Source organism: Chiroxiphia lanceolata, chromosome 11, assembly GCF_009829145.1.
Source record: "Chiroxiphia lanceolata isolate bChiLan1 chromosome 11, bChiLan1.pri, whole genome shotgun sequence".
Lineage (NCBI taxonomy): Eukaryota > Metazoa > Chordata > Aves > Passeriformes > Pipridae > Chiroxiphia > Chiroxiphia lanceolata.
The window spans coordinates 12,053,660-12,067,097 of record NC_045647.1 but is presented as its reverse complement, the minus strand read 5'-3'; the positions used below and the strand labels follow the sequence as shown (position 1 = coordinate 12,067,097).

Here is a 13,438-nt window from a genome sequence, read left to right as displayed (position 1 = left end):
CCTTTTGCTGAAACAGAATCCCAAAACATTTGCTTTGCCAAGAATAAGAGAAAGAACAGAAACAGGATGCTCTTGCTGGGGTTACAAGCCATCATTAACAAATGCAACCTCGTCATCTCCCAAAAGAGAGCATCTCATGCAGGCTTACTGATTTGGGGTTGCTCAAGTTGAGCAGAAGATGCAATCCTGATAAACCACAGCATAGATGAGAAAACTTTACTTCTCCTCAGCACTTCTCCCCTCTTACCTTCTCGAGTTCTGATACTCTCAGGCACATGGTGTGACTTGGGGATGCTCCTGTGCGGGGCTAAGAGTTGGACTCAATGATGGGTCTCTTCCAACTCAGCATATTCTGTGATTCTGTGAAGCTTTTCCTTACATTGTATCACACAAAACAGTGAAACAGAAAAGGTTTGATCCAATGAAGCCCTGCCCAGACACATCCCTCCCCACAAAACCCCTTCATGTAACTCCTCACCTCAGCCCAGGGGAATCCTGTCAGCACCTCCTCCACTGGTGCCCGGGACAGCTGAAGCGGTGCAGGTATCTCCACGTGCAATTTGGCACCAAATCTGAACCCTTCAGTGCTTTCTGGAACACCCAGAGCTATCTTCAGAATCCCAAACAAATACATTAATTGCTTTCAATTTATCAGCCTCAAATCATTCTGTCTAATTACCATTCATCTAGAGTTTGTGTTTTTTTTTAATGGTTTATGGGTATTGTTGGTAATCTTTTAATTTCTCATTAAAAACAATATCTTGTACGCACTATGTGTGAAAAGCCCTAATCCGATAAATCAAGCAAGAGTAACACAGTTAAAAGGAAATCAGTGGAACAATATTTGGGTTTATATATTTCTGCCAGTCAATTTGTAATTAAAAGTTGCTACTTTAAAAAACACAGTTGTTGCTGTGAAAGCCATTATCAGTCGGCATTTTCATATGAATACTGCTTTAATTAATTAGCAAAAGTAAATACATTATATATCAAAAACCGCTTTCCCACTGAACCCATGCGTTCCAGAACAAAAGGCTTAATAAACCATACAAAAGAGGGACAAATTAGCTGATCCCACCCTCCCTTTTCAGGTTTAGAGTCTTTTAAAGTTCTCCAAGGTTTTTTTTCCCCCCCACACTTGCCTTTTTTTTTTTCAATACATTGTTTGTTTTTCTTCAGAAGTGCGTACGAGGGAGAAGATGCTACACAAACACAAAACATGCCATTCAAACTAAATTATTTGGAAATCAGTTTAGCTGGTTCTTAGAAAACAGGAGTGTTTATGATTATTAAAACCCAAATGTAATTACGATCACACACAACACAGTCCCTTTGGAACAAATTATTTGCTGAACATTAAGGGGTTAGAGTTTGATTCACAAAAGGAAATGATGTGTCTGAAAAATTCTTTTGTCTAGGGGCATTCCAGAGACTGGAAACAGCAGAAGAAAATTCTCCATTTTCATTACCAAGCTGGAGAGAAAGTGTGGATGAGTGGTGTTGTTTCAGACTAAAGCCTATAAGATAAGAACACCTTGAAACATCAATGGCATCTCTTATCTCATGGGCCTTGAACAAGGGTCCTGCCATCTGAGTAGCAAACAAATCACTCACCTCATCCTGGCCCTTTCCTGCTGAATTGCTGCAAGCAGGGCCCATTTGTGTCTATGGAGCAGAGAGGAGGAAGCATTTTAGCTGACTGATGACTGTGGCCAGGCCTGGGCTCCCTCAAGACAGCAGACTGTGGAAAGGCAACCCAACAGTGGGACCACTCACACAGGTGTAGAATTTGACCTAAATAGAGAAATCTAACTCAGTAAGGCTCTGTCTTGATGGATAAGACAAATTCCCCCAATTTAATCACACTTACCTACAGAGCTGGAGTTCACTGCACAGTGATGAACAGCAACCTCAGTAGGCTGAGCCTCACTGCCTTTTCAACAGTATAAACACATATTGGTCAACAGGTTAGGCCAAGGAGTGCAAATACCAGACTGAAAGAGTTCAAGATCAGGTCTGAGCAAGCTGGTCTAGTGGAAGGTATCCTTGTCCACAACAGGAGGGTTGGGACTACATGGTCCCTTCCAACTCAAACCATTCTATGATTCTATGAAGTACAAGAGAGTTCAGCAGAAAAAAGGAATTACCCAAAGGACAATTTTTTGCATCTCCTTTCCATGACAGTACTGGAGGTTTTCCACCAAAGGATAGCTCCAAAAATAAAGATCAGCACTAAGAAGATGAAGATATTGGACTGGCTAATTCTATGGCTATTTTAAGAACCCATACAGGCATCCAAAGTTTCATCAACATAGGAAACCCAACAGTGCACTAATATAAAGACTATTTGCAGTCACCAACTCCAATCCTCTCTACCAAATTTCCTCTCTTACCAGATATTTCTCTTCCCCCACTCAGTTCTGACTCCTAGCTATCTTCTCACTTGCACAAGGTACTCAATCAGTGAGGTCTCATTAGGTAGGTACCATTAAATCAAGCCAGAATCCCCACAGCAAAGGGCACATTTCAGCAGACACAGAGGTGTCTGTGCAATGTGCAGGGATGGGGTGGGATACCACGAAAAGCACCGTGCTGAGGGATGTTTCAGCACAGAAAAGAATGTGCCTCATGCAGGCCCTTTAGCACAGGCATTCTTTTCCCTTCACATAACTGAATTGATTTTTATCATTGTTATATTTGGTTGAGCCGCCCATCTGGAAAGTTCTTGCCTCCCCCGGCCCCCATAAATAACCAAACCCAGCTCTAACCAAAGGCAGTTGACAGAATCAGCCCCATTGCCCTTTGGCAGTTCCTCCAGGAATTTTTAGGGTTTTTACCAGTCAGGAAAAGGCTTTGATGCTTTGGAATCAGGATTTTATGAAGATCATTTTGTTGGGTTCAGCCAACTCATGAAGTGTCAAATGGGGGGCACTCTTTCATCTCATCACTGGATGGGGAAAAGATCCTCCCTCTCACCAGAATGAGGGTTGGAGAGGGGGGACACTGAGAGATGAAGGTTCATCCATAGAGGGGAGGGTTTCTTTTCTCCTGATAGAGTCCACCCACTGCATTCCCATCATACTGATTGCTGCAGTCCTATCTGTCTGCTCTCCAGGCTACATCAGATAAGCGGAGAACTGCTCGTTCACTCCAGTTCTGATGCTGTGCTGAGGGGCCTCCCAGCTGCAAGGCCAGGCTCTTCTTCACCTTCCTTTTCCAGCTGCTTTTTTCAATGACTGCTGCATCAGTAGGGATGCTGTCAGGGAACCTGCCACATGCAAAGAACGAGACAGTAATCAAGACCAGCCTAAGGAAATTTCATCATCCACTTTGCACTTGCAAAAGCTCATCTAAAAAAAACAGAGCAAGAAAATCCCTGTGCTTCCTCAAAATTTATGTACAAATTCCTATCCAGTCATGCCTAGGTCTTTAAGGGCTTGGTTGTCATTTCCCCCTGAACAAGTCCCACCATTCACACATATTGATGGGCTGTGTCTGAAGCAGCTCCATTGCCTCAATAATTGCAGATATCACTTGTTCAGAAGCTGCAGCCACCAACTAATGTCTATTTGGCAGAACTTAGGCTTCTGCAGGGCTGTGAGCTACACAGCCCATCTTCATCTAGCAGCTGACATCATTCTACCTGGTTCAGAGCAGCACAACAATTGCTTGTGTCCTCTCCCACGGATGGGCATGGCTGCATTGCCCCAGTTTGCCCCAGTGAAAATACTAGCTTCTTTGTCTGGGTACTTTGCTCAGGTCAGACTACTCACAAACTATTCCTTCACTGGCTGTTCCATTTGCTATGAACTGTCACTCATGGTCTTTGTGCACAGCAGGTCTACAGTCAGGCATGTGAGATTTTCAAATGCCAATCCCTCTACCACCAAACCCATTGAAGACCATTCAGATCAGTGAAAACACTGGGGTGCTTCAACATTGAATTCAGATTCAGTTTACAAGATCGTTGCTCCAAATAAGATGACTCAGATCTAACCTGGAGAATCTCATAATCCCAGCAGCCAAGAAGGGTTTTTGTGGGAGAAAGTCTGAGCAAGACAAAAAAATCCAAGTTCTCCTGCTGGTGTACCCACTGGTTTAAGCTACGTTCCAATCTAGCATGTTAATATGTACAGACATCTCTTCCTGCACCCATGGGGACTATCATGATGTATTAGACAAAATATTTCAGTTGCTCTTGATTTTTTTACAGGAGGAGAGCAAGCAGTAGCACCACAGTGCTCTGGCAAACACACAGATGCCAGATACACGTCCTGGGAGAGGAGTGAAAACAGCAAGCAGGACATCCTACATCCAGAGCTTCCACTCCTCTTCTGCAAAGTAGAAGCCAGTCTTAGCAACAGTTCCAGGGGAAATAACAGCAAAAAGGCTGACCCTGATGATACCCTTTATTTATCTTCCTTCATTCATATTCACAACCAAATAGAGGCCAGATCAGGGTTCATCAAACTCAGGATCCAACACGAGGCACACAGACAGCATGAACATGGACACTGATGGCACGGGAGACTTCTGCTGTATCTGCACAGTGTTGCTGAGATCTAAGTGGGGAGACATGGCAGAAAATGTTTTAAGACAGTCACATGCCTCCAACATACTGCTTTCCAACTACTGAAAACAGCCACGCAGTCTCACAGCCATTTCCCAGCCAACAAAATACCAGTGAGTTTCACTGGGAAACTGCACTTTGGTGTTGTTGCACCAGATAGGTTTCTGTATATTATGTCTTTTGGGTCTACTACTAAAGGTAGAAGACTCAGGTACTTAGAGTGCTGGAGTAAGTCTGCCTCCAGTTCCCAGCTCTGTATGTATGACCTTGAAAAAGTCATTCAACTTTCCAAAGGCTGAGCTGTTCAACTGCAAAACAAGGCTTTTTCAGCTTTTGGCTGTCTTGTCTGTTTAGACTGTAAGCTCTTCAGGGCAGGGACTGTCTCCTATTAAACGATCATAACTCTCACTTAATTAGGGTCTTCTACACATCCAGGGCCCTCACAAAAATGTCATAAAACAAAAGCTTTCTAATAAATTCTGGGGGATTCCAGATTCTGATCCAAAACTGCTCAGTGGTTTTCCCTGCTGAATATGATGCTGAATCCCTTGTTAGTTTGTGTGTGTGAGGGGGGAGGAGGGAGACTATAATTTAAAGAGATTGCATAAAAGACCATTTAAGTCCTTGTGGCTGTATATTTCTTTTAATTAGTTTATGCACAGTGCATTTGCATGGGAAGCTGCACAGCGTGTGGACAGACTTAATTAGGAGAACAATACGTTCCCTCTTAAGATAATGACTTGAGGATTATGAAAATTATTATTCCAGATCCATCCATGGGTCATTTGAGGTTCAGTATCCAGCGAACTTTTAAAATGCATTGAGGTCAGCAGTTTGGATACTGTCAGTAAAGTCACTTGATTTTACTGTTGCTTAAATGATTAATTATGAACAGTGGCTGCAGGCATCCCCCAAGTTACACAATAGCCCGAGGACTTGCTGCATTTCACATATGCCATCAGCTACTCTGGAGGGACAGATGTGCTGAATGGGGCTGTGAGCTCCACTGTAGTCATCTGCCAGCAAAGTCTCTCTGAGAGCTCTCTCCTCAACCCCCAGCTCCCTTTCGCCCATCCTTTGCCTTTTTTTTCCTGGCTGGGGAGGCAAGAAATTTCTGTCTCCACTAATGAGTCTTTGTAGTTGGAGAACCAAGACAGTTAGGTGAGAGTTTTAGGACACAGGTCAGTAGTCCATGTAAATGAAACACCAACCATGCCCTTTTAGAGCAAAGCACCACTGAAAATTGAGCTGGAGACATAACCTAAGTGCACCTTAGCTTAACTCATAGTTTGGTGGGTCTCAGAAAAGGCATTTTTCTGCCTCTCTTCAAAGTTCAATCCACTCTGAGGAAAGCATGATTGTTTAAAAAGTGTTCCTGTATCTTATCATGACAGGAAAACAGTCCTCTTTGAAAGAGCTCCCACAGGGCCTGTATTTCACAGCCAACTCAGTTCAAATAATCTGAACACCCACTCTGCTCCCCCTCTTGAAAAATGGTTGCCACTGGGGTAAACAGCCTCCTAACTGCAACAGGGCACTCTGGAACAGGGCAGCCCTCTATCCCCAAAGCTGGTCAACTCCAACTGTCAGGGTTATGGATGCTACTATCCTCAAACCTGAATCACCAGATGCAGAACAGACAGTAATCCCATCTTTCACCTAGAAAGCAGAGCCACATACGTAGTTGATGAGGACAAGGTCGCTCTTTCAGCATCAAAACTCATGACATTTAGGAATCACAGCAATTGCACCTTGAGTATCTATTCCTTCCTCTTCCCTACAATGATAAGGGAAGTTTTTCACTCAAATGCAATGACTGTGAATTAAATCAGGATTTTTAGTAGCAGTGACAGCAAAAGCTTGGTGAAACCATTATATATGGCGTTGCTTTCAGAGCTGAGAAAGGAGCAATTTTGGAGGGATGAGGACAAGATATCTTCAGTTGTGCCTCCCACATTGAAAACCTTTGATTTAGTGCAAGTAATTAAAAATCAACATTCAAATCCAGGGGGGGCCGGGGGGGAGAAAGGTGGGTTTGAAGGAAAAAAAAAAAGAGAGAGACAGTGGAGGAAAGGAAATTTCAGAGGGTCAGTGATTAAATCCCTCCAAAAAAAATCTTCTCCAAAACTTGAAACCAAGAAAAAGAATGAGATGGCATCTCTACACTCACACAGGCAAAGGGAAAAATCTGTGACTGGTCTCATCAGCTCCCTGCATGTGGCCATCCCACTGCAGGGCTCTCCCTGAGATTTGTGCCAGGGGTGGCTTTCCAGAAGGGAAGATGCACACTTCTATCCTAAATTGCTCAGATATTTGCCAAGCAAAGTCACAAATCCCTTTTAAGAACTGAGGCTGTGCTGCAAAAAGCAACGCAGAAGCTCGTGAGAATTTTTCTTTACAAGAATACACCTAAAAAAGCAGATGTTCAATCCCTTTCTGCAATAACATTCCTCTGTGGCAAACCAGCAGCAGTAATGTGCAAGGGAGCTGAGCTTCTGGTAAAGACAGACTAGAGGAAACAAAAGGCTGGGTCAACAGTCTGCTGGCCTCCTGTGCTTACTACCTTCACCATTTTAAAACTTCCTGAAGCCTCAGAAGGTGCTCAAGGCCAACTACAGAGTACCACAGATGAGCCGGGGCAGCTCACACTGGCATCAAGACACAAAGCTGTGCACAGGTGAGGGGCACAAACCCCAAGAAATGGCTCGACAGCAGGTCCATCCCATCACACTTATGGCCAGAGAGCCCAGCAAGGTCCAGTTACTATGGAGATGAGAAGAAGGGGAAAGAAAACAAAAACACTATTAATAACAGGATGAGGAGAGAACAGCTCCTCAACTCTGCAGGGTCAATAGACACACTTTGTGAGTATTACCCATTACTCAACCTCTGTTGTTGATAACATGGCACCCAAAGCACGCTAGGCACTGTACAGGGCAAACAAAGATGTCCCTGCCCCAAAGAGATTACAATCTAATTCTGATTTTACAGTCATATTTCAAAAGCACAGTGAGATCAAAGTCCTGCTCTCCTCCCTCAGGCAGTCATTCTCTCTGGTGGAACATATCTCGATTCATAAATCAGAGAAGTAGCATGTCTCAGTGAATACTGCCATTCAGGACACAAAACAGAACACAGAGATGCCAAAGGTAGTCCTAACATCATGTTAGTGCTCAGGAGAGTAATCTGGGGGTGCAAGAGAAGGAGAAACACACAGCAATTATTATTTTTCCATTACCAAAGCAGATGCTTGTCCAGTTGCAGCACAGACAGCAGTAACAGCACATGACAACAATCCATGACACTCTAGAACAGAAAATGTAAAAAAGAGCTCATTCTAGAAATTAAGTGAAACTTCAGGAGATGTTAAGTGAGATGGTCTGAAAAAACCTTAAAAACTGAGACAAACATCAGAGTAGAATAACAGCCATTTGGGAAAGGACACTGAATTAAATGAGCAATCCCAAAGGCAAATCCCAGTGTTCACTGTTTTCTTATTTATTCGCAGATAGTACTAGCAGCATCAGGACACACTTAAGCACACAGGAGTAAAGACAGTTGTCTCCCAAGCACTATCCCCAGCGCACCCTCTAAAGGTTTCCCCTCCAGAAAAATCTGCAATTCAAACACTAAATTTACCCCTGAACTGCTTAATCTGCAAGCTCCAGCGATCTCCCTGCAACGGGGTGCACAGGCAACAGATGTTCAGAAACCAAGCTGGCAGTTTGCACACCTGAACGTGTGACTGGGAGCAAGACAGAAAGGATGCACATTGCCTGGGAACATCTGATAACGCCGTGCCCTTCAGAGCCTGCACAGCGCTGAAGGGGCAGGAGCGAGGCTTAGAAATAACCAGAAGCTTTCTTCTTCTTCCATGAGTCACTCCTGCTTCAAGGAGCTGCAGCTTTGATTATTAACTGGGCTAGTCAGCTAGATATTTAAATGATTCCCAAAAGTCATTAAGAGCCCAATCAGATATGCAGTGCTTGACTCTAGCACAGGAATGCAGAGAGGGAATTATTTGCATAAACTATGCTTTAGAGAAAACCTCCATGTATTTTATATTTCAGGATATGGGGGAATCTGATTTAACTGAGCTAAAGAGAAGAAAAAGAAGCTTAAGCAATTTAAGGGACCACATTAAACATGGAAGAGAGAAAAAATATAAAATAAAAACATCAGCTACCTCAGGGATTAGTAATAACTAAATACAATGTCAGAGTGCTCTTCCTCTCTATTCTCTAAGCAACAGGCAGCTCCCTTAGATTTCCTCTGACTTTTCAGAGAGAAAATTTAGCCTTGAAGTCAAAGCACTGCCAAAAGATGCATGCCTGATCGGGAGATCTCATAACCCTTCCATCCTCTGTCCCAGACTGACATCACAGATGTGAGCTGATGCAAGAAGTGAATGGATGAACAGACACAGAAAGTTACGTTTACTTAAATGTAGCTTTGTGTTCACCTAGCCTTCACACCAGAGCTATGACACATAGCCTCCCCCAGCAAAAACTTAAAGCAAATCTTTAGAAGATTTTCCCAAATCTTCTGTGGAATTGCTCTTATAGGAAATATGGGGTGGCAAGAAACCCACAAGGTTTGGTACCAGAAAACTATACCAGAACAGAAAGCAGTACCAGAGCAGGGACCATCCTCAGAGAAAGGCAGAGGGTCACCTGATCTGGCTGCACCTTTTCTGGTGGTTTGTAACTCACCTCACATCTCTGTCACACCCAACCTAGTGGGTAGTTACTGCCACATCTTGCATGAAATCCAGGTCTTGGGATGGGGAAGCAGCACAGGGCACTGTGCAGGGGTTCATTCAGAGGAATCATATCTAGTACATTCCATCCTTCCTGCTTTAGGTTAAAATCAGAGCCACGGCAAACAAATCTCTCCCATATCTGCAAAACAAAACCAGATTCAGGGTGACTGGAAAGATGGACTAAGCTCGGAATTTGTAATGAAACAAGGAGGTAAGATAAAAGTGGTTCTTACAAAGTTCTGTGGGGGATTATCTCTTGAGAAAAAAAACCAATCAGCAACTCACTTCCTAGCCCTGCTTTTCAGGTAGAAAACTGTTCTCACAAGAAGTTAGCAATCACGATAACCTGAGGCTGGTTACAGAAACTCTTTACCCATCAGTTCCCCCATCTGTACAATGGGGGTTAAAGTATTTTTCTTTCTTCTCTCCATCAGAGAATGAGAGCTGACAGACTAAACACACTTGTGCCTACAAAACCTTCTTCAGAAAGAAACTGCCATAAGGAGGGTAAAAACATATTGTTACTGTGATTAGAAACCAAAGTCCTCCTGTGCAGTTATTTAATTAAACCATAAATACAAATGGATAAGTGACTAATGAGCCAGCTCTACACAGTGTATTTATATTCCTCTGAAAAAGAACAATGCTTAAACTAGTTGCAAATAATAGCCCTCTCTCCCAGCCTGGTTTTCCCTGCAATCAGGAATCAGGCCGCACAGTAGTTTGCTGACAAATTGGTTCATGTTATGAAGATAATGAAGGCATCAAATTACTTTGCACTCCTTCCCCCTGGAAGCAGTGAGGCTCTCGCAGAAAGCGATTGCCAGGGTTTTATTTGTGCATGCATGTGTGTGTCATTTGTGAGCAGACAAGCCCCAGAGGCCTGTCAGCCAAGGCAGGATGGCTCCTGCCGTCGCTTCCTGGCAAACTCCTGGTGTTGCACTGTGACCTTCTGGCTGTGCACTTGCCAGCGCCGCCAGGGAGGTGACTGTGACAAAGAGTCACAGCCCCTGGAAGGTGTTTCCTTCCTCCAGTGCCCACAGAGATGCTCCAAGTTGTTCTACGAGAGCTTGCAAGGGTACCAGAACCATTTAGTGATGTCAGGGCAGCTTTTCTCTAGGTCTGATACACTCTGCTTTCCAGGAACAAAGCCTAAAGCAGCAGATCCAGCAAAGCACTTAACCAAGGAGTTGAGCAAGGTCATCTCCAGAAGAAATAAAGTACTTGGCTGGATCACAACCCTTCTGGATGCTGGCTCTGGAAGTTTTTCCTCTTTCTCCTTCCTTTTCTGCCCAGTAAAAGGAGGTTTAACTACTTCTTTGGAGATGATTCCTGAAACTTGGATGTAGAAGGATAGCAGAGAAAAAAAATACTCCCATCCTAAGCTGGTATTAATAAATATATAAATAAATTCAGAACAGGTAAGATTTCAGTAAACTGGATCCAAACAGCTTTTTAAAGCCCCTCCAGCCACTACGAGCATCAACAAGCCGAGCAAAGCTCTTTAGTGATCATAACAAATGTGTCAGGCTTTACCCTGCAATTGATTTGCTTTTGGGAACATAAGTTAAGCTTTAAATCTATATTTCATATATAATCAAGCAGCCAAATCGGCCTTTTGATATAAAACCCAGACCAGCCACTGTGTCTTTATCTCAGAAAGCAGGAGGCCCAACAAAGCTACAGCCAGAGAAGTGACAGTTCTTCATTATTATCCTCCCTGATCGTGCCCATCTTCTCATCTCCCCTATCAAATTTCTGGGCCTTTTTGATAAAAAATAATTTAAGAGTGCGCTCCACAGGAAGCACACGAAGGTTACAGATTGAGCAATGCCTGGGAACCCCTCTTTAAAAGGTGCAACCAGAAAAAGGGTCTGAGAACAGGAACTGCATGCAGCCCCTGCCAGCAGCACAAGAGCAATGCCAGACTCAGACATTCCAGGAGAGCTCTCCTTCCTTCATGGTCACCAACATCAGCTTCTGCTGACAGAACCTAAACGAGGAAGGGTTTTTAAGCCTCACTGCCTAGGCACTCGTCAGTCTTGCTTGCTTTCTTCCCTCTCTCTCCCTCCTGCATTGCAAGCTTCCCAAAATAGCCCTCTTCTGCACTGTTGGGTCAGGCAGAAGAACACTTATGAAAAAGAACACTGTTTCTTATGAAAAAGGACTTCGTTTGAGTTGGTTTTTGGTTTGTTTTTGGTTTCTGGGTGGATCTTTTTTTCTGACCCAAGTACTCTCTTCAGCAAAGCAGTTTGCCCTGTTGTTTTGTGGTTTTTTTTTTCTTTAAACTGTTTACATAATAGTTTTCTCCTGCTTTGTTGGGGTTACAGTTTCATGTTAGAAATTTGGTGGCAATTCCAGTTTTGGGGGTTCCCTTCTGACTGCCTCTGTCCTGCAGTGTGCAATCCCCCTCCACATGCTGCTGCAGTGGTCCATGACATCAGCCTGACTGGGGAACGGATCCACTGTAGCAGGAAACATGCAGGACACACAAAAGTAGGATTTTTTTCTTTTTCTTCTGCAGTCGTATCAGTTCCCTGAGATATTCCACTGCACCACCTTACAAAACCACATGGTCAGCATCAAGGGGATGGCTGCTGCAGGCTGGGAATGCCCCCAAACCGTGATGCCAGTAAGAGTTCTTCAGATGAAAGCAGGGCTTGTCTTGGCTGGCTCATGTCTCACTTCATTCTTCTGCAAGTAACTAGAGTGTATTGTCTTTGGCTCAGCAATTACATTTAATTATAAAGAGCTTATAAAACACAGCCATTTTGATAAATCTAGGTTTTTCCTTTAGATGTCCCTTGTGGGACATCTCAGATTTAAGCTTCCCACAAGGAGCAAAGAAATTTGAGGATTTGACTTAGATGTGTTTCATAGCCAGCCACAGAAATGACAAAGGATTACACCCATCTATGAAAGATAAAATGGATTTATGTCCAAATTCACTGTTTAGCCCTCTGTGAATGCTCCACAAATCAATGTGTTTTTCACTTGCACAAATAACCCACAAATCAACATGCAACAGGAAATTTAGTGTTGAGGCTGGCACCTCCATCCATAATTTGCGCTGTCAAGGGGGAAGAATAGGAGGAAAAGACCTAAAGGGCATATTTTGTGTATCTGGAAAAAATTGGACAGAAGGTTCTGCCAGTCATTCACAACCTTATTCCACATGGGCCACGTCTCTGTTAGGGACCAACACACTACAGCACTCGTATTCAGTGGGCTGCATTCACAAATGCCAGTCCCCGAAAGCCACACCAGCAGAAAGACATGGATTTCTGACCTTATCTATTACCTCTCATGCCAATTTCCCATCACTGCAATTTGCTTCCAGGCCAGCACTTAAAGTTGTGTTACTTTACAAACTTTTTACCTTAGAATAACTATGCAGTGCTGGAATTAACATTTCTCCTTGAGATACCAGGTGGCAACACTATAACGCCTTTCCCCTGTGTTGCAGTGTCCCACCATGAAAGTATAAGAAAAATGTATTTTTCCCTCTATGAGAAATAGTTTAATTCCAGATTATTATGTTGCAGAGGAACTACACTACAGTTTGAGCATTGCCAGATTCAGCCCAGATTCTTTAGTTAAACAATTTCACAAGATGTGACAATTTCAGCACTTCCTATGCCTGGAGCAAAACTTCCTAACCTGATATTCACAAAGGAGAGGACTTTGCTTGGCTGTTGAAGGTTTTCAGAGTTTTGTTTTGGTTTGGGTTTTTTAAGCATATTTTTAAGCTCTGCCTTGAAGTACCTTGGAAATGGGTAGTTTGGCTGATGGCTAACACCTGTGAGAAGGTGGTGGCTCTGAGGTTTCTCCAGTTCAATCTAAAAGATATAAGCCAAGATGATTACAAATGTATGGAGTCATTTAGCAATGTACAATTTTCTCAAGTGAGCTGGGATTTGGGGAATCTCCATTTTTAGGTTACTAATTTCAAACATTTTAAAATAACCTAGTTGCTTATAAGGGATATTTTATGGCACCCTCGGAAAGGCACCCCATGCCAAGAACCTAAAAACTGATCAAGTTCCCAAAATCCCTAATAATTGCTTAGACTCTCAGAATGGTTCCAGGGGAGATTTTGTTTTCTT

The 13,438-nt window shown here is 43.3% G+C and overlaps 2 long non-coding RNA genes across 2 annotated transcripts; one reads left to right on the top strand and one right to left on the bottom strand.

Moving 5' to 3' along the window:
- Positions 1 to 484: 484 nt before the first annotated feature.
- Positions 485 to 13,176, bottom strand: LOC116792137. Its single transcript, XR_004359008.1, has 5 exons — positions 13,098 to 13,176; positions 9,283 to 9,471; positions 1,871 to 3,268; positions 1,615 to 1,794; positions 485 to 610 (listed from the first exon to the last, which is right to left on the bottom strand). It is a non-coding gene; the product is annotated as an uncharacterized LOC116792137 (long non-coding RNA).
- Positions 8,994 to 10,565, top strand: LOC116792138. The gene is made up of 3 exons (XR_004359009.1): positions 8,994 to 9,164; positions 9,433 to 9,543; positions 10,476 to 10,565. It is a non-coding gene; the product is annotated as an uncharacterized LOC116792138 (long non-coding RNA).
- Positions 13,177 to 13,438: the final 262 nt, after the last annotated feature.